The sequence below is a fragment of the Eschscholzia californica genome, unplaced genomic scaffold (assembly GCF_041429995.1).
Source record: "Eschscholzia californica isolate CP2 unplaced genomic scaffold, dmEscCali1.0.p SCAF_5, whole genome shotgun sequence".
In the NCBI taxonomy this organism is placed as follows: domain Eukaryota; kingdom Viridiplantae; phylum Streptophyta; class Magnoliopsida; order Ranunculales; family Papaveraceae; genus Eschscholzia; species Eschscholzia californica.
In genome coordinates, this window is record NW_028238472.1 from 29,756,100 (window position 1) to 29,782,499 (window position 26,400).

At 40.9% G+C, this 26,400-nt stretch overlaps 1 long non-coding RNA gene across 1 annotated transcript in view; it reads right to left on the reverse strand.

Moving 5' to 3' along the window:
• Window positions 1-502: 502 nt before the first annotated feature.
• The window catches only part of LOC147538149 (uncharacterized), a 43,293-nt gene continuing 17,395 nt past the window's right edge, over window positions 503-26,400 (reverse strand). Inside the window, exon 2 of the long non-coding RNA XR_015225907.1 lies at window positions 503-623. This is a non-coding gene — a long non-coding RNA (uncharacterized LOC147538149). The remainder of the gene's footprint in view (window positions 624-26,400) is intronic.

Genomic DNA, 26,400 nt, shown 5'->3' on the forward strand with positions numbered 1-26,400 from the left:
GTAATTTGGAATAAAGAGAGCGAATCATCACTATCATTTCATGTGCCGAAAATGAGAGAAAAAGACTTCAAGCAAATCAAATGACAAGTATAGTCAATGATGAGTCCGACGGTGAAAACAATATTCAATTCGGAGTCCGGACGGGGAAGATGTGGAAGAAAGAAGTCCGAGGGTATTCTAGTCCGTTGTAAGAATTTGAAGATGTAGAGACCAGGATGGAGGCACTCTCTTGGTTTCTAAATCAAAGCCCAAAACCAAGTCCAAGCCCAAGAAATATTAAGAGAAGAAGAATTGGGTAGAGATTTTATAGGCACCCATTTGTGGTCTAAAGACTTAGTCAAGTTTGACTAAGTCTAGGGTTTGACTCAAGTTAGAGTAAGGGGTCAAAGGCTACTATTCATCTTCTTCATTGATCTTCAACCTTGGAAAAGAGTTAGGGAGAGAAAGAGGCAAGAGGGTTAGGGTTCTTCATAACTAAGTAGAACTTGAGAGAGAGAAAAAAAAAAGAAGAAGGAGAAGGAGGAGTGCCGGCCAAGGCAAGGCCGGCCTAGCCTTGGCCGGCAGCAGCTCGAGCTGCTCGGGAGAAGCTGCTAAGCAGCATGGACGGGACTGCTTCACGGGAGCTTCCACAGCAGCAGCGAACAGCAGCTTGCTAGGGCACGAGAGGAGCAGATCCGGCACGGGGCTTGGCTAGAAAACGACCGGAACAGCAGCTCCGAGTTCTCTTGCACGCGACCAGCAGCTCGGATCTTCATGCAGGGCTGGGGTTTCACGTCATGGAGCACGAGACGGTTGTGGGACGTGCGCGGCAGCTCGGAACAAGCACGGGACGGCTCGGGACCATTTTGGCCGGATTTTGACCATCCTTTGGCCGGAATTTTCTAGGGTTCCGGCAACCTTCTTGATCCGGAACCTTAGGGCTTTTATTCCCCATGTCTTGATCTAGCTTCTCATGTGGTTTGATTTCATTTTGGGCTAGAAATTGCTAGAGAGAGAAAGCTAGGGTTTAGCTTCAATGGAGTTTGTGATAAATGGAGAAGATGATGGCGGTCGCTATGGGGAACCCAGAATTTGCTAAGGGGAGATCGGCTGCACCTTAAAGACTCATATTTTCCGACGATCTTAGCCTCGAACCACATCGAAAAAGGGGGATTCTCTCATCATCTTCTTTCCATTTCTTATTTAATCACCATGTTTAGCTAACTTTAGTGTGTCGATTATATGAGATGAAATGTGATGATATCGTGATTATGTTTAATATGATTTGATGTTTTGATTATAAATTGATGTTCATTTATTTCGATTATCGTTTTGATCGTATTTTCATGTGTCTTGTCAAGCACTTCGCATAGTTAATAGACGAAACGAAGTATTCGATATCGATCGTAGTCTAAGTCATAATTTCATGTGTCTTGTCATGCACTTCACATAGTTAGGCGACTAGACGAAACTTTCGATGACTCGGGATTAACCGATTTAGACGTTTGTTTGACTAAGTATGATCTCCGGATATACGTAGTACTTAGAGACATCTACTTTAGGAGTCGAACATCGATTGTACTTCGACACATTAAATCGGACTACACATAGTCGTAGGTTTATCATTATGGATTCCCGGACTTCGACACCTCTCTCACTTATTTATTGCCCGAATCGAGTCTTACCGTCTCCCGACTCTTGTTCCTCCGACTCTTCTCTCGAATCTCTCTCGCCCGTTTACTTTTATCGTTTAATTAGTTTATTTATTTTCTTTATTGCTTATTCAATCAAAACCCTCGTTTACCTTTGTACTTTTTCTTTTTAGTGTAAGTTAGCTTGTAATATCTAGACCGAGGGATAAGACCCTTCGATATCCAAGCTACCTTCCTATCCTTGGATCGATCCCGGCTTTGCCGGATTACTACCATGATACCTCCGCTTGGGTGTGCAACCTTTTCGGGTGCATCAATGAGCAACATCTATGTTTCGAAGGAACACAACTTTGATCCCTAGTTTAGTACATTTCGCCTCGACTTCGGCCTCACGGACATACACTCCAAATATGAAATCGCTCAAGAATGGTTCACTCGTATGTGTGAGTGTGATCACTAACATGGACTCAACACATAAAAAGGGGTGAGGACAACATTCTGGAACGAATGATCTACGAAAATGAATTAGCCACTAAATAGAGTGGGGAAGCTCACTCGCCCTTCTCACCCATTCTACCCTCTAAGAATGCCTTCTAAAGTTTAGCGAATACAAAAGATAGATGAAATGGTGGATTCCCGAGAATGTCGACCTTTTCATGATAGAACCTCTTAAGCAATTTCACATTTGTTTCTTGCTTCGAATACTTATTCACTAACACATATTTACAAACACATTACTCACACAAAGGAGCTAAGACATGCTCAAACATACTCATAAACTACTTTTATTCCATTTTTGCTTTCTTTTTTCTTTCTTTTCTTTTCTTTTTTTCTTTTTTTTTCATTGTTTTTTTCTTTTTTTTCTTTTTCATAACACAAATACAATGAACCAAAACAAAATACAACACACACAACTCTATTCTTGCAATCAAATTTTCATTTCATTCTTGCTTTTGACATTCTTCATTATTTCTTCACATGTCTTCATTCTCAGGATATAAGATGATGGATGGTGATGGAGTATACGCCTCCCTCTAGTTGGCATTCTCATCGGGTTTCATGGACTATAAGGGCAAGGTTAATTCGCTATCCTAATGTCACTCCTAGTGGCTAAGGAAGTTGACACGAGATCAAATGAGCTCTTTTAATAGTTACGAGGTTGAGTAGCTCTTCATTCTACTCGGAGTTAGTGCGGAAGAGTACACTCGAAGGGCAATTTAGAATTTGAGCTCTCAGATGGGTTAAGTCTCCATTAATGACTACTCTAGGTCTCTTAGAGATGTTTCTTCTTCACTAAGATGTCACTCCTATAGTATAACACATACACTCAAAGACTCGACTTTCATGCAAAGACCATTAGCAATCACAAAACTCATCAACTCGACGCATATGCATCAACATTCTTAAAATTATCACTATAATCACATGCAAATCTACTAAAAAATGTTCAAAATTTTTTCAAATTTTGGCTAATTGAACCCTTTTGTCTTTGAAACCCATGGTCATGCATTGGTTATGGTCAAATCCCGCATCCCCAAACTTAAAACTAACATTGTCCTCAATGTTCTAAGCATAAACTCACCAAAAGATAAAGAGGCACATCAATTTAAAGAGAACAGTGGAGAGATATTACCATAACCGAAGGAGATAAAGGATGATACTACCAAGACTCATGTATAAGAGGTTCCAAGTTGATGCCAAGCTCGCGCCATCCCCAAACTTGGAACAAACCACGCCTTAGAAGTAGAACATATAAGAAATGCTCATAAAATATCCAAAACGTAATGAGAATGAAGCACATAAAAGACATGACCATATAAAGTCTACCATTAACGCGGGTTTACACGATTACATTGAGCTATGCAATTAGCCTTTGATTCTCTTGTTTTCACACAAGAGCACGAGTTATGTCTTGCGGAGGGTTTCCAGAGATGATACCCACAAACATCAAGGCCCAACTTAGTCAGCCTAACGATTATAAAGCAAAAGACGGAAGATTTGGGGGTCAACCCAAAGAAAGCTATATACAAATGGTAAAAGTCTCACAAAAATATTTAACCAAAGAAGTGCACGTGAGACGAAAACCTAAAAGAGGTCATCCCCAAACTTAGTGGATGCACGGTTCACTAAGTTAGCATGAATGCTAAGGGCGACGACTAAGAAGTCGTCAAAAGGATCGATATACAAATGAAGGGTCAGGAAGTCAGTCGAAGGTAAAAAGTCAAACTCAAGCTTATTGGATAAAACATCCACTAAGTCCCTAGACATGCTAGGGAAAACATCGGAAGTGTCCCAGAAGGGGTCAACAACCGAGTCTGAGATCATGTGGAAGGTCGAACTAGATTCTAAGGATAAGGCAATAGGCTCAGGGGCCAATACAAGGTCCATAATTTCCTTAGGTAAATAATCCAACAAGCTATCCGCTATCTCTCTAACTTTTACGTTATCGACGCCCTTAAAGGCATCAGGAGCCTCAAAGTTGGTTACACCACCATTCCTTCCTAATATGGCATCTAAGACTGCCTCCTCACAAGTGTCAAAAATTGGAAAGTTCATAATAGTTTCATCCCCGAACTTGCTCATAAAGCCCTCATCTTGAACATCAAGGTCTACTGTAGTCCTATCATGGTGAGATGACGAAGGTCGGGAGAGTAAGCAATAAGGGTCATCGGTCAGTTCATACTCAAAGGGTCTATCAGGAGCTTCTTCAAAATTTAACTTAAGACTAGAGTTAGGTGTATTACCCTCACCATCATTCATAGTATCTTCTTGAGTTTGGGGTGCGCAAACCCCTTCCTTGTCGACGATAGGCTCCAACTCAAGTCTATCAACAATTTTGAGAATCCATTCCGTGATCTCTGCTACATCTCGATTGAACCTAGTCTGATACTCCAAAAATGCTTGGAGACTATCTTTAGATGTCTCCTCGTAATGAGCCACATGAGTATAACTAGATAGAGACTCTTACGGAACACGGCTTATGGGACAATACTCAGTCAAATGGTTTAAGCTCGCACAAATAGCACAGACCGGGTTAATGGTCTCCATGGTCCTTTCTTCACTACCTTCATGTAAATACATAGACTCGACTCTTGGATGGAATCATTGAGTCGGGAATTATCATCACGAAGTGAACCGTCCATATATGCTTGTCGATAGTCACGAAGACTTCGACGTGGTCGATGAATACTAATGTAACTACGGTTATCATCAAATGACAAATCCATACATGAAGGTGTGGTCATCCCAAATTCTTGTCGATAGTCTCGAAGACTCCTACGGGGTTGATTACCCTCATGCTCGTAATCCCTAACACCATATCTATCACGAGTCTGACCGACTCCATACATTTGTCGATATTCACCCATGGTCATCCTAGGTCGGTCAGACTCAACTCGCCTATTCCTATCACTAATCGAACCATTTCTATATAAGTTTGAGTAGTCTTGACGACTTCTAGGTGGTCCACTAGTGTGGGAAATAGTTAGAATAATGTCATCATCATCATCATCAAACGACAAACTTGCCATGATTTCACAATCTTCAAGGATGCTAACACACAATCACAAAATGGAGACTAACACTAATAGAACTAAACAATCACGCACAAGTAAAACAGAAAAGTTAGAATGCGAAACTAGCAAATGCTCCTTTCGTTTCGTTCGTTTTTCCTCTTTAGCTTCTTGATTCCTTCCTTTTCCTTGGCCTTTAAGAGCACACTGACTGTCTTGAGCGTCGGAGCGGTTTTCGAACCCTTTGCAGGTTTTTCTCCCTCGGGAACAGGCGAACAGGAGCAAGAAGCAAGGAGCGAAGATCAAGGTGTAGGGTTTTGTGTATCCTATACACTATCTAGTGTTCTAAGCGGAATCTCAAACATCATATGTTAACACTAGATTTCCCAGGATCATATGCATAAACTAATCAATGAACTAGAAGAGGGATAAATACCTTGACGCGTTTTTCCCTCGAACCATTCCAATCGCATGTAAAGATCAAGAGCTCCAATTGTAGCTCCTCTACTTGAGACACCGAGTGAATAGACTTGATCTCCCTTCCTTTCAGACTGCTAGGACTTACTAGAAGGTTGAGAAGAACTCTTCTTCTTGACTAGATTGATAGAACGGGAGCTTTTTCTCTATATTCCTCTCTCTCCAATAGCTGTATATTCAGAGAGAGAGAGAGAGCTGTATAATTTTCCTTAGAGAAAAATCCACACCTTTTCTGTTCTCAACTGACCCAATATATAGACAAACCCTAATTAGAATCCCATTCAGATTAGGTCTTTCTATTTTCGGGTCACAGAAAAGATAATTACCAAAATACCCTTTTGGGGTATTTTGACAAATCCCTTTAGTGTGGCCGGCCGGCCCACTTGCTCTGGTCGGCCATCATATGGCCGGCCTTATGAGCCTTCCCCGGGGCACCCCTTTTAAGGCCCGGTTCTTTCTATCTTGATCCGAATCTCCATTCGAACCCTTTCGGCCTTTCTAGTTGGATCCCATCCATCTTTAGCCTCTTCCCGTCTAGTCAAGTCTCTCCGATCAAGCTACCACTCTTATGTGTAACCCGTTGTAGGATCCGGTCTATGTTAGCCGCGAATCAACTCCTTGATCCGACGATCGTAGTTGGCTTCTAGCAAAGCATTACGACCCCTAATTGGACCGGACTTGATGATCTTCACGTGTGGTCATCATTATCCTAACTGACAAATTGATCGCATTGCCACCTTGGTCGAAGGACACTCCTTCGGAAGGACATCTCCTTCAGACCGAACGGATATATCCTTCAGTCTCCCACTTGTACTTAAAACAAGTGCAATGCTCGATTCCCATGTCTCTTAGTATCTCATCTGATACGTCATATCTTTCAGACTTTCTTGATCTGGAGAACAACTGTCAATACAAATGATTAACTCTTAATCCATTTGAGTGTGGCCACACATTTTCCAGTTGCTTCTCCTCAAGTGGCCCGGAGATACTTAATCCTAACTTAATAGGAGGACATCATCCAGTCTTGTACTCCCACTTAACTCCATGTCTATCCTGTCTCCCCCAGTATGCCGCCTTTATAACCTCCTTTTACGGCGCGGCGTTTGACGGTACCAAAGTTCGACATTCCTTACATAAGATGAGTGGAGCACTCATGTTTACGGAATCTCTCCAATCTCGCCTATGAGAGTTTGTGACGTTTTTCAACTCCCTGAAAAAACTCTCATCTTTGGGTTATCCAGTGTAGATTCCCCAATCATACACCCATGTAATTGACTTAAATACCATATTCCTATAGCCCATGGAACTGCGCTATCAGTCAATTCCCATGCTAGTCTTCTTGAGTCATTGTTGTCCATGCAATGACCTGGACTAGGGACTGAATAATGAATCTATTCCATGTTCACTTATTAGGGTTCCATTTACCAGATCACGTATCTGATAAACCTACCTGGAATGCTTCATTATGTTTGGACTGTCAATTAAACACTAAACTATTATTTAATGACAGAAATAATTTATTTATTTCTTTTATTGAATGTAGCTAATTGATTACATGAAACTCCTTTCATTAATCCAATTACAACTTAAAGCCATTCATCGATGCGCTTTATACCTATGCCCCTTCTATGACTCTCATACTTGGGCTAAGGCAGTGGTTTAGTTAACGGATCGGCAACATTGTCATCCGTATCGACTTTGCAAATGACCACATCTTTTCGCTCAGTGATTTCCCTAATCACGTGGTACTTCCTTAGGATATGTTTGGATTTCTGGTGTGTTCTTGGTTCCTTAGCCTGGGCGATAGCTCCATTGTTGCCACAATACAGAGTAACCCCATTTTCTATGCTAGGAACTACACCAAGTTCGGTGATAAACTTCTTTATCCAAACTCCTTCCTTGGCTGCTTCCGAAGCGGCAAGGTATTCTGCTTCTGTGGTAGAGTCTGCTACAGTAGTCTGCTTTGAGCTTTTCCAGCTTACTGCTCCTCCGTTTAGACAAAAGACATAACCCGACTGCGATCGGAAATCATCTTTGTCCGTTTGGAAGCTCGCATCCACATGGCCTTCTACGATTAGTTCATCTTTCCCGCCATATACCAAGAAGTGATCCTTTGTCCTTCTCAAGTACTTCAGGATATTTTTGGCTGCGGTCCAGTGTTTCTCACCTGGATTAGATTGGTAACGACTACACATGCTCAGAGCATATGAGACGTCTGGGCGAGTGCAGACCATGGCGTACATGATAGATCCTATTGCCGAAGCATAAGGCACCTTCTTCATGTGTGCTAGCTCATCAGGATCTCGGGGACACTGAGTCTTGTTTAGCGTCGTACCATGTGTCATGGGTAGGAATCCTCTTTTAGAGTCTTCCATCTTGAACCTCCCAAGAATCTTATCGATATAAGTCTCTTGACTGAGTCCAATCATCCTCTTCGATCTATCTCTATAGATCTTGATGCCCAATATGTATTCTGCATCTCCTAGGTCTTTCATTGAAAAACACTTCCTAAGCCACTCTTTTACGGAGTTAAGCATAGGAATGTCATTTCCAACGATCAGTATGTCATCCACATACAGGACCAAGAAAACTAGGTTGCTCCCACTAACCTTCTTGTACACACAAGATTCCTCTTCATTCTTCAGAAAACCAAACTCTTTGATTTTCTCGTCGAATCGAAGATTCCAGCTCCGACTTGCTTGCTTCAACCCGTAGATGGACCTTTGAAGCTTGCAAACCTTTCCAGCATTCTTGGAGTCCTCAAAACCCTCAGGCTGTGTCATGTACACATCCTCTTCCAGTTTACCGTTCAGGAAGGCGGTTTTGACATCCATTTGCCAAATCTCATAATCGTAATGAGCTACAATTGCTAGAACAATCCTAATGGACTTAAGCATCGCGACAGGGGAAAAGGTTTCTTCGTAGTCTATTCCTTGGACTTGTCTGTAACCTTTTGCCACGAGTCTAGCTTTGAAAACACTCACGTTTCCATCCTTGTCTGTTTTCATCTTGAAAATCCATTTGCATCCGATGGGTTTTACTCCATCGGGCAAATCAACCAAGTTCCAAACTTGATTCTCAGACATGGATTCCATTTCGGATTTCATGGCTCCCAGCCATTTTTCGGAGTCTGGGCTCGTCATAGCTTCTTTGTAGGTGCTGGGTTCATTATCCTCTATCAACAACAACTCTTGTCATTGAGATAACTCAATCAGCCTTGCGGACCTACGCGGGGCTCGAACAACAGGTGAGACACTCTCAACTCCTTGAGGGTTCTCCTGCGAATCACATTCGCTCTGCGCGGGAGGATCTACCATCTCTTCCTCTCTTTCCTTTTCTATCGGCTCAGAATAGTTAGGAATCGCGACTTCTGACATCGGTACAACGGTGTCAGTTTGTTGCTCGGATCGAACTTCTTCGATTTCTATATTTCTCCCACTTGTCTTCTTGGAAAGAAACTCCTTTTCAAGGAAGACACCATCACGAGCAACAAACACTTTGTTCTCTGATGGGTTGTAGAAGTAATACCCCTTCGTCTCTTTTGGATAACCAACAAAGAGACACTTGTCTGATCTTGGTGCTAGTTTATCTCCTTGTAAACGTTTTACATAAACATCGCAACCCCAGACTTTGAGAAAAGACAACTTTGGAACCTTTCCAGTCCATATCTCATATGGCGTCTTTTCTACAGCTTTTGACGGAGCTCGGTTTAGTGTGAAAGCAGCCGTTTCTAGAGCATACCCCCAGAAGGTGTTAGGAAGATCGGCTAAGTTCATCATCGATCGAACCATGTCCATCAAGGTTCGATTTCTCCTTTCGGACACACCATTCATCTGAGGTGTTCCTGGAGGAGTGAGTTGGGACACTATTCCGCAACTCCGAAGATGATCCTCAAACTCTTGACTCAAATATTCACCACCTCGATCCGATCGAATGGCTTTTATTTTCTTGCCAAGTTGATTCTCTACTTCATTCTGGAATCGTTTGAACACTTCAAACGATTCCGACTTATGCTTCATAAGATATACGTAACCATATCTAGTGAAGTCATCTGTGAACGTTATGAAGTAGCCATAGTTACCTCTCGCAAGTGTACTCATAGGTCCGCATACATCTGTATGTATCAGTCCTAATGGTTCACTCACCCGATCTCCTTTCCCCTTGAAGGACGATCTTGTCATCTTGCCCACTAAGCATGGCTCACATGTATCGTATGATTCCAAATCACACGATCCCAGAAGTCCATCTGAATGAAGCTTCTGCATGCGCTTCATGTTAATGTGACCCAAACGACAATGCCAGAGATAGCTTTGGTTAGAATCATGAGTACGAAGCCGTTTCGCGTCTATGTTCAGGATTTCGTCTTCTATGTTCACAACATAAAGACCATTACGTAGCTTAGCACTGGTATAGAACATCTCACCTTTGTATAAAGAACAACACTTGTCCTTTATTATAGCATGATATCCCTCTTTGTCTAACACTGACACAGAGATGATGTTCCTTGATATAGTGGGTACATAATAGCAATTATGCAGCATTAATATCAATCCAGTCTCTAAACTGAGCTCAAAGGTTCCTACAGCCACAGCAGCAACTTTTGCCTTATTTGCGACTCGTAGAACCATCTCGCTCTTTGTCAGATACCTGACCTCCTTGAGCTCATCTAATTCTGAAATTATATGTGCTCCACATCCGGTATCAAATACCCATGAAGGAGAGTCAGCCATATCTGCCAAATTGACCTCTATAACATAGGCACCGACTTCCACTTCCCTTTCTGGTAGCTCTATTACGCTTTCTTTATTTGAAGCATCGAGAATTCTTCTCTGATCTTCTTCCCAATCTAGAAAGTCGTATAGATCTCTATCTAAACATGAACTAATACTATATGCCATCTCTACCATACATAAACATAATAAGGATTTTGCTAAGTACTACATTCAATGTTTACGCAAAAACAGTTTTTGCCATATTATTCAATGAAAACCGTCCCCTTTTGAATAATACGATTTCAAGATCCCATTCCTGTGAAGTTAAGCGTACTTTGGCACTGCCCTTAACTTCACCCTCCTGGGTGAGTAACTCCTTACTGATCATATCTCATATGACTCTTGGTTGATGAATAACACTTATGTGTTCAATTCATCCTTTTGCCTCGAAATCCAAAACTCTTTTGCTGACTCGTTGAGAATAACCATTTAGACATATAGACCTCTTCATAGGTCTACCCGTATTGTCCCGAGGTAAAAGATGGCACCCTGCTTTGGCATGACCCACCATCGATGAACAAGGGCTCAACAGGTGTCTTAATCTGGGTAGGCATTACTCAAAATTCCTTTTGGGGACTTTTACGTTTTTGTTTGCATGCATTACTGTGAACTCTAACATAATCATACACCACATAAAACGTAAGACATGATCCTAGTATGGCCCCTAACCTAAAAGATCTAATCTTCTTAGGTTCTTGCTTGTTTTGCCTCTGTTCGCCTGGATCTCCATCCTCGAACCTCCATTGAATTCTCCCACTCGAACCATGATCTCATCCTTTGGTTCTTCAATGGACTCTATTGGACCCTTAACTCTAATTACAAGACTCAACGATTCGCAGATCGTATAAAACTTGAAATTAAATTAATTACATCGGGCACCCATCCATGCTTAAAAACAAGATAGAACAATTCTATGGCCATACTAGAACCCGCATTCACATTCATACATACATAATAATATGACACTCATAAAACACCCAAGTATGTATGAGATTCGCTTCCTTAGGTCGAATCTAGGTTTGCTATGTTCTAGATAGCTATTCGGGAGATACTACCGACATCTCTATGTCTAACGTGCCTTAAGTCTAATTTTCTCAAAATTCCGACTAATAGCTCATTTTGGTTTTATCCTAAGAGATTATGAAATCGTTTTGGAAAAACTCCGTTTTTAGGCTTTTGATTGGCCCGGGTCGCTTTCGGAAAAAAAAAAATATGGTTGAAGTTGGAAGAAGAAAAGTCAAAACCTCCCACTCAAGTCAAGGCCCAAAAAAAGCCCGAGTCAAACTCTAAAGACTTAAGTCAAACTTGGTCAAACACCCGCGGACCAGTCTCGGTTTGACCCAAAACTTGGCTCGGACAAGTGTTTAGCACCGGCCGGACCGAGAAAACATGTTCCAAGCATGTCGGGTACCCGGTTTGGACGCGTCCTGGCCCTAGGCCAGACGTGCTCCTTGGCCACAGACGCGTCCTAGACGCGTCTTGGTGCATCAGACGCGTCCTAGACGCGTCTGGACGGTCAGACTATGTCTCGGCCTATGGCCGAGACCTTCTCAGACTCCCTGTTGCATATGGACTGGGATTCCAGACGCGTCTGGGATGTCCGAGACCCAGTCTCGGATTCCCAGTCCCACTCGGATTCCGTCTCGGTCCTAGACCGAGACGGACTGGGATTCCAGACGCGTCTTGCACGCGTCTGGGCGTCCGAGACTTCATGTCTCGGACTCCCAGTAGGACTCGGACTGGGACTATCCCAGTCCGGTCTTTCCACATCTCGGGATTCTGTTTCCCGAGATGTCTGGACTGGCCAGACGCGTCCTGGCTGGTCCGGACCGGCAGTTTCTATTTCCAAAATAGAAACTGCCATCCGAGCATGCTGTCTTCTCCCTTTCTCAACCCTAATTTGCTGTTTTTGATGAAAAATCATAAAAAAAAAAAAAAAAAAAAAAAATAGGTTTTGAAAACTTTTTTCAAAAAACTCATTAACTTTTAAATTCCCTTTTCGAAAACTCTTTTCAAAATCGAAAATTTAAAGTTCTCCCAATTGAAACACTTTCAATTTCTATCCGATTACATCTAAATCTAATTTAAACTAATCAATTTTATGTCTAAATCCATATTTAAACATAAAACCATCTAATCAATCAAGTTCGAATCTAATTCGACTAGTCAGAGATAGTTTCATGCAACCGGCTCGTGATGCCACTGTAGGGTTTTGTGTATCCTATACACTATCTAGTGTTCTAAGCGGAATCTCAAACATCATATGTTAACACTAGATTTCCCAGGATCATATGCATAAACTAATCAATAAACTAGAAGAGGGATAAATACCTTGACGCGTTTTTCCCTCGAACCATTCCAATCGCATGTAAAGATCAAGAGCTCCAATTGTAGCTCCTCTACTTGAGACACCGAGTGAATAGACTTGATCTCCCTTCCTTTCAGACTGCTAGGACTTACTAGAAGGTTGAGAAGAACTCTTCTTCTTGACTAGATTGATAGAACGGGAGCTTTTTCTCTATATTCCTCTCTCTCCAATAGCTGTATATTCAGAGAGAGAGAGAGAGCTGTATAATTTTCCTTAGAGAAAAATCCACACCTTTTCTGTTCTCAACTGACCCAATATATAGACAAACCCTAATTAGAATCCCATTCAGATTAGGTCTTTCTATTTTCGGGTCACAGAAAAGATAATTACCAAAATACCCTTTTGGGGTATTTTGACAAATCCCTTTAGTGTGGCCGGCCAGAACAGCCCACCATGGGCTTTCTATGGCCGGCCCACTTGCTCTGGTCGGCCATCATATGGCCGGCCTTATGAGCCTTCCCCGGGGCACCCCTTTTAAGGCCCGGTTCTTTCTATCTTGATCTGAATCTCCATTCGAACCCTTTCGGCCTTTCTAGTTGGATCCCATCCATCTTTAGCCTTTTCCCGTCTAGTCAAGTCTCTCCGATCAAGCTACCACTCTTATGTGTAACCCGTTGTAGGATCCGGTCTATGTTAGCCGCGAATCAACTCCTTGATCCGACGATCGTAGTTGGCTTCTAGCAAAGCATTACGACCCCTAATTGGACCGGACTGGATGATCTTCACGTGTGGTCATCATTATCCTAACTGACAAATTGATCGCATTGCCACCTTGGTCGAAGGACACTCCTTCGGAAGGACATCTCCTTCAGACCGAACGGATATATCCTTCACAAGGAGCAAAGAGCTGGAGCGAGCAGCAAGGAGCTGGAGCTAGCAGCAAGGAGCTGAAAACAGAGCAGAGAACCAGGGCTGAATAGAGGAATCTCTCCTCTCATAACAGAATATACCATCATAACGGAGGTTGTCATGCATCAACTCCCTTTTTCATCCTGATTTAACGGGAGGCCAATTTTCAACATCAGCACTTACTTAGTAAGATCTTGTATATGAATGCAGTAATAGTACTTATTTGAGAGGAAAGAAGCAGGACTATGTGATGAAGCGAGACTCTCTCAAAGAACAAGACTCTATGAGAGAGAAAGTAATGGTCGTCTGATCGTCCTTCCCTGGTTGTCAGATTGCCCAGGAGAGAGAAAGTAATGGCGTGTACTCGTTGATTGTAAGATGATAATGTTTAAGCAAGTACTCGATGTGCTTGCCCGGGATAAGATGATCGAGTGATTTAGATGGGAATTGGATGATAGTATTAAGTCTATACTCGATGTGTTTGCCCGGAATCAGATGATCGGTATCATTCTTGGTTCCGTCCTTTTATAGTGTCTTGGGTCGACTGTTACCTGATGATGAGTTGTCATCTTTAATGGTGGTAACGCATGGGTTGTCACCATTAGTTTGGGTTTCATAACCCCTAACGGATATATCTGGGGTACGGTCATCTTGAATGACTGTAATGTCTCTTCAACGGATATTCGAGAGGAGGTCTGTTGAGGATTTAAGGCGGATCTCTTTATCCAGGGTTGGATGTGCTTCTTAGGTCTGCTGAGAAGGCGAGGGCGGACCTCTTCTTCCAGGGCTAGAAGTGCTCACATATTTCACCCTGGTGAAGAGGCGAGGGCGGACTTCTTTCTCTAGGACTGGAAGCGCTCCTTTATTTTGGCGTTGCTTCGGGGTGCCCGAAGATAAATGGGTCGGGCCCATTAGCCATTAGTTCACGGGGTTGGACAACGAGTAAGCCCATTAATCGTAAATTTCTTGGGGCATTCTTGGTGACGTATTTTGGCCCATACAGGGTTTTTCCGTAATTAGGCAATCCTAGAGGAATTAAACTCCTTTTATGCTTATCTTTTCTGAGGGACTTTTTAGGATTCCTTATTTGAGTAGGACTCTACTAAGGTAATGCCTATATAAGGACCAGTTCTAAGTTCAGAAAAGGGTGTGAATTTTTCTCAAGAGAAAACATCATCTCCCTCACAGTATACACCTAATAGAGAAAGAGGGTTTTAGAGAAAAAACTCTCAATCTATCTATGGAGTCAATAGAAGAATAGTTCTTCTTCTCAACCTTCGATGGAGTTCTAGCTGACAACAAAGAAGAAAGATCAAGTTATTTACTCGGGTGTCTCAAGTAAAGGAGCGACAATTGGAGCTTTCATCTTCTTCGGGATAAAGTTAATAGAATCTAGTTCATGGGAAAGCGAATCCAGCTATTCTTCTTTCTGTTTCTAGTTCATTATTAGTTCATGCATATGATCCTGGTTAGTTAGTGTTAAACATATGATGTTTGAGATTCCGCTTACAACACTAGTTAGATGATTAGTATGTATTAGATACGTCAAAACCCAATAGTGGCATCATGAGCCGTTTGCATGTAACTAGTTATTACTAGAACGAAATAGATTCATACTTGATTTATTAGATAGATTAGTTTAAATATAGATTTGGACAAGTTCTTGAATAGTTTGAATAAGATTCGGACATGTTCTTGATTAGTTTGAATAGAGATTTGAACACGTTTTGATTAGTTTAAATTAGATTTATATGTAATCAGAACATGGTTTTGAAAGGGTTTCAGAGCATAGAAATCTTGGATTTTGAGTTTGTTGAAAAGAGTTTTCAAAAACTAAAGTTCTAGGGTTTTGGGTTTTTGATTTGGGATTGAAAAACCACTGTTTTTATGAGTTTATCATCAAAAACAGCAGCTAAACAGTAGCAATAGCAGGAAAAAAGGACGAAGAAGACAAGAGTTTAGAAGTTTCTAAACTCTTGTCCCGGGCCAAGCTGGTCGGTCGCGTCTAGGACGCTACCGGGACGCACACTGGATGAGTCCAGGACGCGCTCCAGACACATCCAGGACGCGATCCAGTCGCGTCCTCTCGGACTAGGAGTCCGAGATATACTCGGACCATGATCCCGATGGATCCGCGTTCGAGCATATCTGGTCGCGTCTAAGACTCGACCAAATATGCCCGACCAGACGCGTCCAGGACGTGCTCCAGACGCATCCAGGACGCGATCCAGCCGCATCAAGGACGCGACATTATCGCGTCCTCTCGGACTCGGAGTCCGAGATATACTTGGACCAGGATCCCAATGGATCCGCGTCTGAGCATATCTGGTCGCGTCTAAGACTCGACCAACTATGCCCTACCAGACGCGTATAGGCATACCTAAGTCATCTCGGACTTGGAGTCCGAGATGATCAAGGATACGAAAGGATCGGTCTAGGTTTGAGACCTCGACCATGCTTCCAGATGCGTCTACGACGCGTCTGGTGCTTCCTAGCTTCTCAGACTTCCTGTCTGAGAAGGCAACAAATCGGTCAGACGCGTCCAGGATGCATCTAGAGCACTGAGACGCGTCCAGGACGCGTCCTAGGCCAAAGGACGTGTCTGGCCTAAGGCCAAGACGCGTCGGGACCAATGGGTCCGACACGTTTGGAACGTGTCGGTCCGGTCCGGCCAGTGCTAGGGCTAGGTCCTAGACTTGTCATGGGGCAACCCGGGCTAGTCAAGGGGATTGTTGACCAAGTTTGACTTGGGTCTTTCGAGTATGACTCGGCCTTTAATCCGAGTGGGAGGTCTTGACTTTTCTTCTTCCGATTTCAACCAATTTTTTCGAAATCGACCCGGGCCATCCGAGGGTCTAAAAGGAGTTTTTATTTGAATCGATTTTAGAAATCATTAAGGAAGAAACATAACGTGCAATTGTCCATATTTTACGAAAATTAACTTAGAAGCATGTTAGACATAGATATGTCACAATTTCCCACAAATAGCGAACCTAGAAACGAATCTAGGATACATACTTTATTTTATGAGTGTCATATTTTGTATGTATATGTATGTGCATGCGTAGAATAGTATCCTTTAGATAAGTAATCGACTCTTGTTTCTAATCACATAGGAGTATATGCCCGAATAATACTTAGAGTATAGGGTCGTATAATATATTGATGAACCGAACGATGAGATCATGGTTCAAGTTGGAGTAATCAATGGAGGTTCAAGGAAGTAAATCCAAACGAACCATAGGCAAACAAAAGGTAACCTAAAAGATTAGATCTTTTAGGGGCTATACTAAGAACTAAGTAATTCCTTACGCAAATTCACATAAACTTTACGTATTAAGTCATAAGTGGTTACGATAGAGTTCACAGTAATGCATAATTGATAAATTACGTAAGAGTCCCCAAAAAGAATTTTGAGAAACGCCTGATGTGTCCAAAAAGGTACACCCGCAAGTATACGGGTGTCAAGTAGAAAAACCTGATAAGACCAGGATCGAATCCTCAGGGACTAAGTATAATTTATTCTAAAACTTGTATCTATGGTGATTTCTTTTTTAAAGATTGTTTTTAAAGTGAAATAACTAAAACAGAAACAATAAAAAGTTGATAATCGGGAAACTTATGAGAAGGGAGAATCTAGGATTTCAGGATCCACTTTAGCAAGTATGACATCTAAGTTATGCAATTTAGATCTTCTTCTTATATAACTCAAGGAATAATAACCAACCTCGGATGATTTTGACTTTTCAAAACACTTACTTTAACACTTTCAATTTCGATACGTATCACGGGTACTCTAACTATTAGATATCAAACGTAAGCATGAAACATTAAAGACCTAAAGCCTAACTATGAAACATCAAACATAAGTATAACTAACGAAAGGGGTTATCGTGAAAGATACGCGAAGAAATCAAAGTATTTAAGTACTTAAAAGTGATTAAGTCAGAAAATCACACAAAACTAAAGCTTAACCTTAACCCTAGATCGGGAAACTTAATTACTCATGATGGATGAGAGCATAATAATGATTAAAGAGAAGAAAAATAATAACATTAAAGAAAGAAAAAGAATCGAGAAGAAAACACTTTTTTTCACGAAATTTTACTCTGCGCAGCCAAACAGACCCTTAGGGAAAATAATTTTCTCGTCTTCTCGGAAAATACTTTTCTGTGGGAAAATTATTTTCCTCAACTGATTTTTCTCTCTCTCTACTGTTTTCTCTTTCTTTCTCACTCTAAATTTTCTTTTTCTCTCTCTATAACAAGAATAGAACTCTCTCTTTCTCTCTATAACCGAAACAGTAAAGAAAGAAAAGATTTAAAAGCTTGATTTTATTAATTCGAAATCTCTCTCTCTTTTAACAGTATCTCTCTCTCTCTTAACTCTTTGAATCTAACCTTCTCTCTCTCACAAAGAGAAGAATCAAAAGAAGAAGAAAAAGAAAAAAGAAAACTCTCTAACTCACTTTCTCTTTCTAGCTCGGTTTTAAGCTTTAATGGAGGATGCCTCTATCTCTCGGTTTCTTCTCCTTTTATAGGGTGGTTGAGTCGGTTCCTATCTCTCTTTCTTTCCTTTTTTTTTTCTTCTTCATCGAGTCAGTTTCTTCATCGATTTGTTAAGTTTCTCGGCCAAAACTATCACTCTGTGTCGTTTTTAGAAACCGGAAAAAAAAAGACATTCGGGTAAAGCTTGGTGTACTCTTGACCGTGACAGAATGTAGCCCGCTACTTCTCCGGTCCATCCGATTACTTGCTGGATGCGCGCCACGTGTCCCTCTTGACTCTTGGTACATTGAAATTGACCCGAACTTTGACTCGCTATATTTTACTCATCCGAACTCCGATTTGACTTCCGTTTTGGCCTACGGGTTTGTCTTGAACTCTACTTTCCATCCGAGCACTAATCTTGACCATGAAATCAGAATCAACAAATGACCAAAATACCCCTAGTCTGCATTTTCTCCGACTTTTATCCGTTTCGCACACATAACTCTGAAAAAAGTACCTGAGTAGAAAAAGGAGTAATTCATGAGAGTAACTGCCCTAGATAGGCTAACTTGTCCAAATTAAGAGACTAAGATGAGACATTTTCATGTCTCATCAAACATCCCCAAACTTAGATTTTGCTACTCCTCGAGCAAAATAGAAAAATAAAACTAAACCTAATTCACCACTTTCGTAGGGAATCACGATTGCACTTAGCACGTGCAACAAGCCGTTAAACCCCTAAGTTACCCCTAGAGGACGAGTGTAGTCTCGTGAGGGTTTGCAGTGAATCTACCCACAAAATTCAACATTTCAAAAATCAAGAAGGGTGTAAAAATACATGATCAGGAATTATTTATCCAAGAGATTTTTTAGGGTTAATAGAAATGCAATCTAAGTCAATCAAACCATCCAAAAGCTAAAAATCCATTCACTGGTAATCAAGACTCTAAGTGAACGTGACCAGCCATTGTGAATATCATTTCGGTTCTGAACAGACAAGACCTCGATTACCGTCTTAATACATTTCGCCTCGACTGTTGCTTCACGGTCATACACTCAAAAATTCAAATCACTCAGAATTGGTTCACTCAATGTGTGAGTATGAGTATGAAAGAAAACTCAACACATTACAAAAGCTGGACTAGAATTTATGATGGACGATTGATCTCATAGAAAGGAAACAACCACTAATACGGGATGGAGAAGTTAACCTACTCTTCTTACCTGATCTTCTTTCTAACCGTGTTTCCTAGAGGTCATTAGACACTAAAAATGAACTAGAACTCCTGAGAACTCGACTTCTTCAAATCTTCAAGAACTTTTTCAAGGGATAAATACTTAAATCAAACAAACACTTTCCCCTTCTTTTTTCTTTCTTCAAGGGATAGCCACTTTTTTCTCTTTTGTTTTTTTTTTTTTTTTTTTCTTTTTTTTTTTTTTGACTTTGACTTTGACTACTTCCTCCTTGATTTCAATTCTCTTTATTTTCACTTTCATGCCTTATTCTCAGGATTCTAACTAGTGGATGGAGTTCCTATTTTCCTCTAGTTGACACAATTATCAAGTTTCTCAGACTACAAGAGAAAGGTTTGCATTCCTGATGACACCCTTAGTGGTTGTGAAATTTAAACTCAGGAGATCATCTGAGTTCTTTTTAATATTGCGAGGTTGAGTAGCTCTTCATTCTACTCGGAATTAATGCAGAAGAGATCACTCAAAGCTAAAAGAAAGGCTCAGAATCTCACACGGGTTAAGTCTCCACTAATGATTAATCAGGTTCTCTCAGAAGCGTCTACTCTTCACCTATCTAACACTCACATGGCTGGTGCACAGACAATTTCAAGACTCAACTTTCATGAACAAACCCTTAGCAAGCAGGAACCAACTAGAATTTATAACTATTAACAAGCAAAAATAACTAGATTCACAAATCTAGAAAATTAAAAATTTGACCCTTTTTAATTTTTTAAATGAAGGACAAAAATTCAATCCCCATCTTCAAACTTAAACCGAACATTGTCCTCAATGTTCTGAAGACTATGCAAAAATAATGGAATGAGGGAAGGATATTACCAGATTCGGATGTCCTATATTCGGGTTGCCTCCCAAAAAGCGCTAAGTTTAACGTTTTCAGCCAGACGATGAGGATTCTGAAGAAAAGCTAATGAAAACCTACTGGATGAGGGGCTACTGACTCGCCATTAAATAATAATCGAAAAACTTGAGGATCAACCCAAAATACAAAATCACCAGTGAGGCCTAAATTCTCCTCTATGAAATAGTATGACACAACAAGAGAGACTTTCAGGGTGAAGATACCATCCCCAAACTTAGATAATTGTAAAATCACTAAGTTTGCAAAACAACCTATAGGACTCTCCATAAGACTTGGATCTATACTCAAACTAGGAGTTTCTAAAATAGGATCATTGGGCCTAGCCACTACATTAGGTTCATGCTCCTTAGGTTTTAACTCAGGTAAAGATTCGGACAGACCTTCTAAAATTTCTCTCATTATTGGGTCATCAGTGTCCTTAAAGAACTCTAGGGCTTCACCTACATCGAGTGAGTCGTCACTCATTTCCCTTAGCCATAGTTCATCTTCCCATTCATTTTGTTCCAACATAATATCATGGGTAAGTTGAGCAGAAGATTTAGGCACATGAGATACTACAGACTCAACTCTTGGTTCCTCTAGAAGTGGCTCGAGTGTCATCTCAGAATCAGCAATAGACTTAAGTGGTATCTCTGTGGCTGGCCAAACAATTGGCTCTGACTCTAGTGTAGTATCTATCTCATTACTACTACCCTCATCATCAACATCTAAGCCCAACAACTCTAACAGAGTCTCTAATGGGTCCCTTACCAGAGTGGTCGGTAATGCATCCTGAACTAATAAGTCTATCAAGTTCAACTCACTAAACTCGTTTTCATCATCAGGGTGAAGTCCAGCATTAAAAATACTCATCTCTACAGTCATATTTCCAAATGACAACCTTAGAAGACCACTTATACAATATATGACAGCATTTGATGTAGCTAAAAATGGCCGACCTAGTATCACTGGGATTTGACTATTAGAGTTATGGACATGTTCCGTGTCTAGGATAATGAAGTCAACAGGGAATATGAATTCCCCAACCTTAATCAGGACATCCTCAACAACACCACGCGGGTGTCTAATAGAGCGATCTGCTAACTGAAGAACCATAGGGGTTGGTTTGATCTCTCCTAATCCCAACTGTAAATACACGGAGTAAGGAAGAATGTTGACGCTGGCACCTTGATCCAGTAAGGCACGTTCTACTTTAAAATTTCTTATGGTGCATGGTAGTGTAGGGCTTCCTAGGTCCTTGTACTTTGGTGGGATATTCTCTTGGATGATTGAACTAACCTTCTCAGTGAGGAAAACTTTTTTATGCACATTCATCTTACGCTTCCTAGTGCATAAGTCTTTTAGAAACTTAGCGTAAGCTGAGACTTGTTTAATTGCATCTAGTAATGGAATGTTAATGCTAACCTGTTGGAATAATTCCATTATTTCCTCAAGCTGAGACTTCTTCTTTGGCTCTACCAGTCGTTGAGGATACGGGGCTTTAGGGACATAGGGCTCAGGTACCACAGGTGGGTTTCAGGCTCAGGTACCTTGTCAGGTTCTCCCCTAGGGATGTTGGTTGGTAAGGAGGAGGATTCAGGATTTGATTCACTATCTTCAGGCACTCCTACCTTATTGTCAACTACCCTACCACTTTGAAGGGTGGTTACTGCATTAGCTTGTCCCATTGACTGTTTTCCTATAGAAGTACCTTTTGGATTTTGCTCAGGCTGACTAGGAAACATTCCTTTTTCCCTCTGACTGAGGGCTTCTGCAAGTTGACCTACCTGGGTTTCTAAACTAGTTATAGACTGGGTGGTCTTTTGCATAAATTTTATTTGGGTCTTAGCTAGTCTATTCACGGTCTCCTCTAGAGATTCCTTATTCTGAGAAGTGTATTGGGTACTCGATTGGCCTTGATTTTGATCATAAGGATTCCTAGGAGCATTGAAACTAGGTGGGTTCATAGAACAGCTAGGCTAACTTTGGTTTTGACCTTGATATTGATTTTTGGACCATGAGAAATTAGGGTGATTTCTCCATCCCGGATTGTAAGTGTTCGAATAAGGGTCAAACTTCTGACGATTTTCTGGCCTAAAGTTTTGATAAAGAGCATTAGCTTGTTCTCTGCCATCAGAACCACAGAATAGGGGACATTTGTCCCCTGTATGAGATGGGTCTCCACAGACGGAGCACAGATGTAAAATGGGTTCATTTCGAACACTCATGGCTTGAGTGGGATCTTCCCTGAATGCTTTAGGCTGACCAAGCTCTAGGGCTTCGATCCTTTTGGCTAGGGTGGACAGTTTTAGTTCTGAATCATCTACTCTATAGACGCCATCTCGATTTGGAGTAGGATTTGTCCCAGTGGGGGGTCCTCTAGAAGTTTCCCATTGCTGGGATTTCTCAGCTAGATCTTCTAGAAACGCCATGCACTCATCGGCAGGCTTATGGGTAAAGCTACCGCCACAGAATGCCTCGACCATGGATGTAGTGGGATAGTTTAGTTCGTCATAAAGAATCTGGACTAACCTCATTTGATCGAACCCATGGTGAGGACATTGAAGTACAAGTTATTTAAATCTCTCAAGATATTTATAGAGAGATTCTCCTTCTTGTTGCATTCAACTATTAAGACTTTGCCTTAAAAAGGTAGTTTTATGCTTAGGGAAGAATTTCAAAAGGAACGAACTGCTTAATTCTTCCCATGTAATAATGGACTGAGGTTGTAAGGCGTACAACCATGATTTTGCTTTCTCTTTCAAAAAAAAAGGGAACAACCTAAGTCTCAGGACTTCAGCAGACATATTTTGGAAGTTCATGGTCCCACAGATTTCTTCGAAATCCCTAATATGGTAGTAGGGATTCTCGTTCTCAATCCCACGGAAGATAGGGAGCATTTGGATTATGCTCGGCTTTAACTCGAAGTGAGTTGTAGCCTGAGGCAACCGTATACATGATGGCTGACACGTTTTAGTGGGGTTCATGTAATCCTTTAGTGTCATAGGTTGGGTTCCTTCCCGTTCTTGGTTCAGATTCTCACCCATAGTGTCACTCACAGAGGGTTTTTCTAGAAGACTTAAATGGTTTTCTCTACTAATGAAACGACCTCTCTGATCACGATATCTATCGGGCATAAACTAGAGACCAATGACCACGGAAACAAGTGGACTGTTTTTTTTTTTCGAAAACCACGGAATCACTACGAAGATCCTAAGGAAACAAACACAATCAAGCTGACTCCACCAAGCAACCTAAACAGAATCTAGCAACAAGTTATTAGATATAGATTTAGTGAATGGCTTGTCAGATTTGCCTAATAATCTAGACAGTTCCTACTTCGCCACAACACTTGAACTCTAACTGTTATAAAGGTTACTCGATCAGAGTAGACGGTAAACAATTCTCCAGGAAGACAGCCAACGATGAACGTTGTAACAACCGTCTTCCTTTGGCAAACGTTTCCTCTTCTCGAGGCAGCATTTTTGACAAGAATTACTCACACGCTTTCTTCTGAGAATGCCCAGATAAAAATCGAGTTCTCGAGTTGTTTATGAATGTCCTATGAGCTCGATACCCTAGGGTCACTGTCTAAATCAGATTTTAATTATTAACGAGGCTTAGGATCGTGAATGTTGTTTCCTAAATGGGCAAGAGAACGGTGATGAAATCCGAACTCCTATCTTGTAATTGGGTTTTGTGCCCTTACTAAAATGCTTACACTAAACATTTCAGCAAAACAATGAGGCAAACAAATTCACACAATTACCCACTTACAGGAGATTCGTGGGTGATCAGAAAAATTACCTCCCTTTCTAGACGGGCGATGACCTTCGCAGACGACCCGGACCACTATTCCCTTAAGTGTTCGAATCCGAGGCTTCTTTTTTTTATATATATATATATATCAGAAAAATTCCTTTTGAGTCCTTCTTCTTGTTGCACCTCCTCTTTTGATCCTTAGTATTCTGCACACCAAAGAAAACTGAGAAGCAAGTCAAAGAATTCAAAAAGAAAAAAAAATTACTGAAAATAGAAACAAGATTAGAACAAATCCGCTATTAGTCCTCGGCACCGGCGCCAAAAACTTGATGTGTCTAAAAAGGTACACCCGCAAGTATACGGGTGTCAAGTAGTAAAACCTGATAAGACCAGGATCGAATCCTCAGGGACTAAGTATAATCTATTCTAAAACTTATATCTATGGTGATTTCTCTTTTCTAGATTGTTTTTAAAGTGAAATAACTAAAACAGAAACAATAAAAAGTTGATACTCGGGAAACTTATGAGAAGGGAGAATCTAGGGTTTCAGGATCCACTTTAGCAAGTATGACATCTAACTTATGCAATTCAGATCTTCTTCTTATATAACTCAAGGAAGAATAACCAACCTCGGATGATTTTGACTTTTCAAAACACTTACTTTAACACTTTCAATTTCGATACGTAAAATCACGGGTACTCTAACTATTAGATATCAAACCTAAGCATGAAACATTAAAGACCTAAAGCCTAAATATGAAATAACAAACATAAGTATAACTTATGAAAGGGGTTATCGTGAAAGATACGCGAATAAATCAAAGTATTTAAGTACTTAAAAGTGATTAAGTCAGAAAATCACACAAAACTAAAGCTTAACCTTAACCCTAGATCGGGAAAGCTAGTTACTTATGATGGATGAGAGCATAATAATGATTAAAGAGAAGAAAAATAATAACATTAAAGAAAGAAAAAGAATCGGAGAAGAAAACATCTTTTTTCACGAAATTTCACTCTGCGCAGCCAAACAGACCCTTAGGAAAAATAGTTTTCTCGTCTTCTCGAAAAATACTTCTCTGTGGGAAAATTATTTTCCTCAACTGATTTTTCTCTCTCTCTACTGTTTTATCTTTCTTTCTCACTCTAAATTTTCTCTTTCTCTCTCTATAACAAGAATATAACTCTCTCCTTCTCTCTCTAACCGAAACAGTAAAGAAAGAAGAAGAAAGAAAAGATTTAAAAGCTTGATTTTATTAATTTGAAATCTCTCTCTCTTTTAACAGTATCTCTCTCTCTCTTAACTCTTTCAATCTAACCTTCTCTCTCTCACAAAGAGAAGAATCAGAAGAAGAAGAAAAAGAAAAAGAAAAAAGAAAACTCTCTAACTCACTTTCTCTCTCTAGCTCGGTTTTAAGCTTTAATAGAGGATGCCTCTATCTCTCGGTTTCTTCTCCTCTTATAGGGTGGTTGAGTTGGTTCCTATCTCTCTTTCTTTCCTTCTTTTTTCTTCTTCATCGAGTCGGTTTCTTCATCGATTTGTTAAGTTTCTCGGCCAAAACTATCACTCTGTTTCGTTTTTAGAAACCGGAAAAAAAAAGGCATTCAGGTAAAGCTTGGTGTACTCCTGACCGTGACAGAATGTAGCCCGCTACTTCTCCGGTCCCTCCGATTACATGCTGGATGCGCGCCACGTGTCCCTCTTGACTCTTGGTCCATTGAAATTGGCCCGAACTTTGACTCGCTATATTTTACTCATCCAAACTCCGATTTGACTTCCGTTTTCGCCTACGGGCTTGTCTTGGACTCTCCTTTCCATCCGAGCACTAATTTTGACCATGAAATCAGAATCAACAAATGACCAAAATACCCTTAGTCTGCATTTTCTCCGACTTTTATCCGTTTCGCACACATAACTCTGAAAAAGGTACCTGAGTAGAAAAATGAATAATTCATGAGAGTAACTGCCCTAGATAGACTAACTTGTCTAAATTAAGAGACTCAGATGGGACATTTTCATGTCTCATCAACGCCTACCCAGAATAACACACCTGCTGCGCCCTTGTTCATCGATGGTGGGTCTGCCTCCCCAGTGTGTCATCTTTTACCTCGGGACAGTACGGGCAGATCTATGAAGAGGTCTACATGTCTAACTGGTTATTTTCAACGAGTCGGCAAAAGGGTTTTAGATTTCGAGACAAAGGATGGATTGAACACGTAAATGTGTTATTCATCAAGCAAGATTAATAGGAGTATGATCAGTAAAGAGTTACTCACCCAGGATGATGGGTTAAGGGCAGTGCCCTAGTACGCTTAATCTCAAAGAAAATGGGATCTTGGAATCGCATTATTCAACCGGGGACGGTTCATTGAATAATGTGGCAAAAACTATGTTCTTGCTACGATAATAAGTTTTAGGATTTAGCTTTTTCTTTTAATGTAGAGTA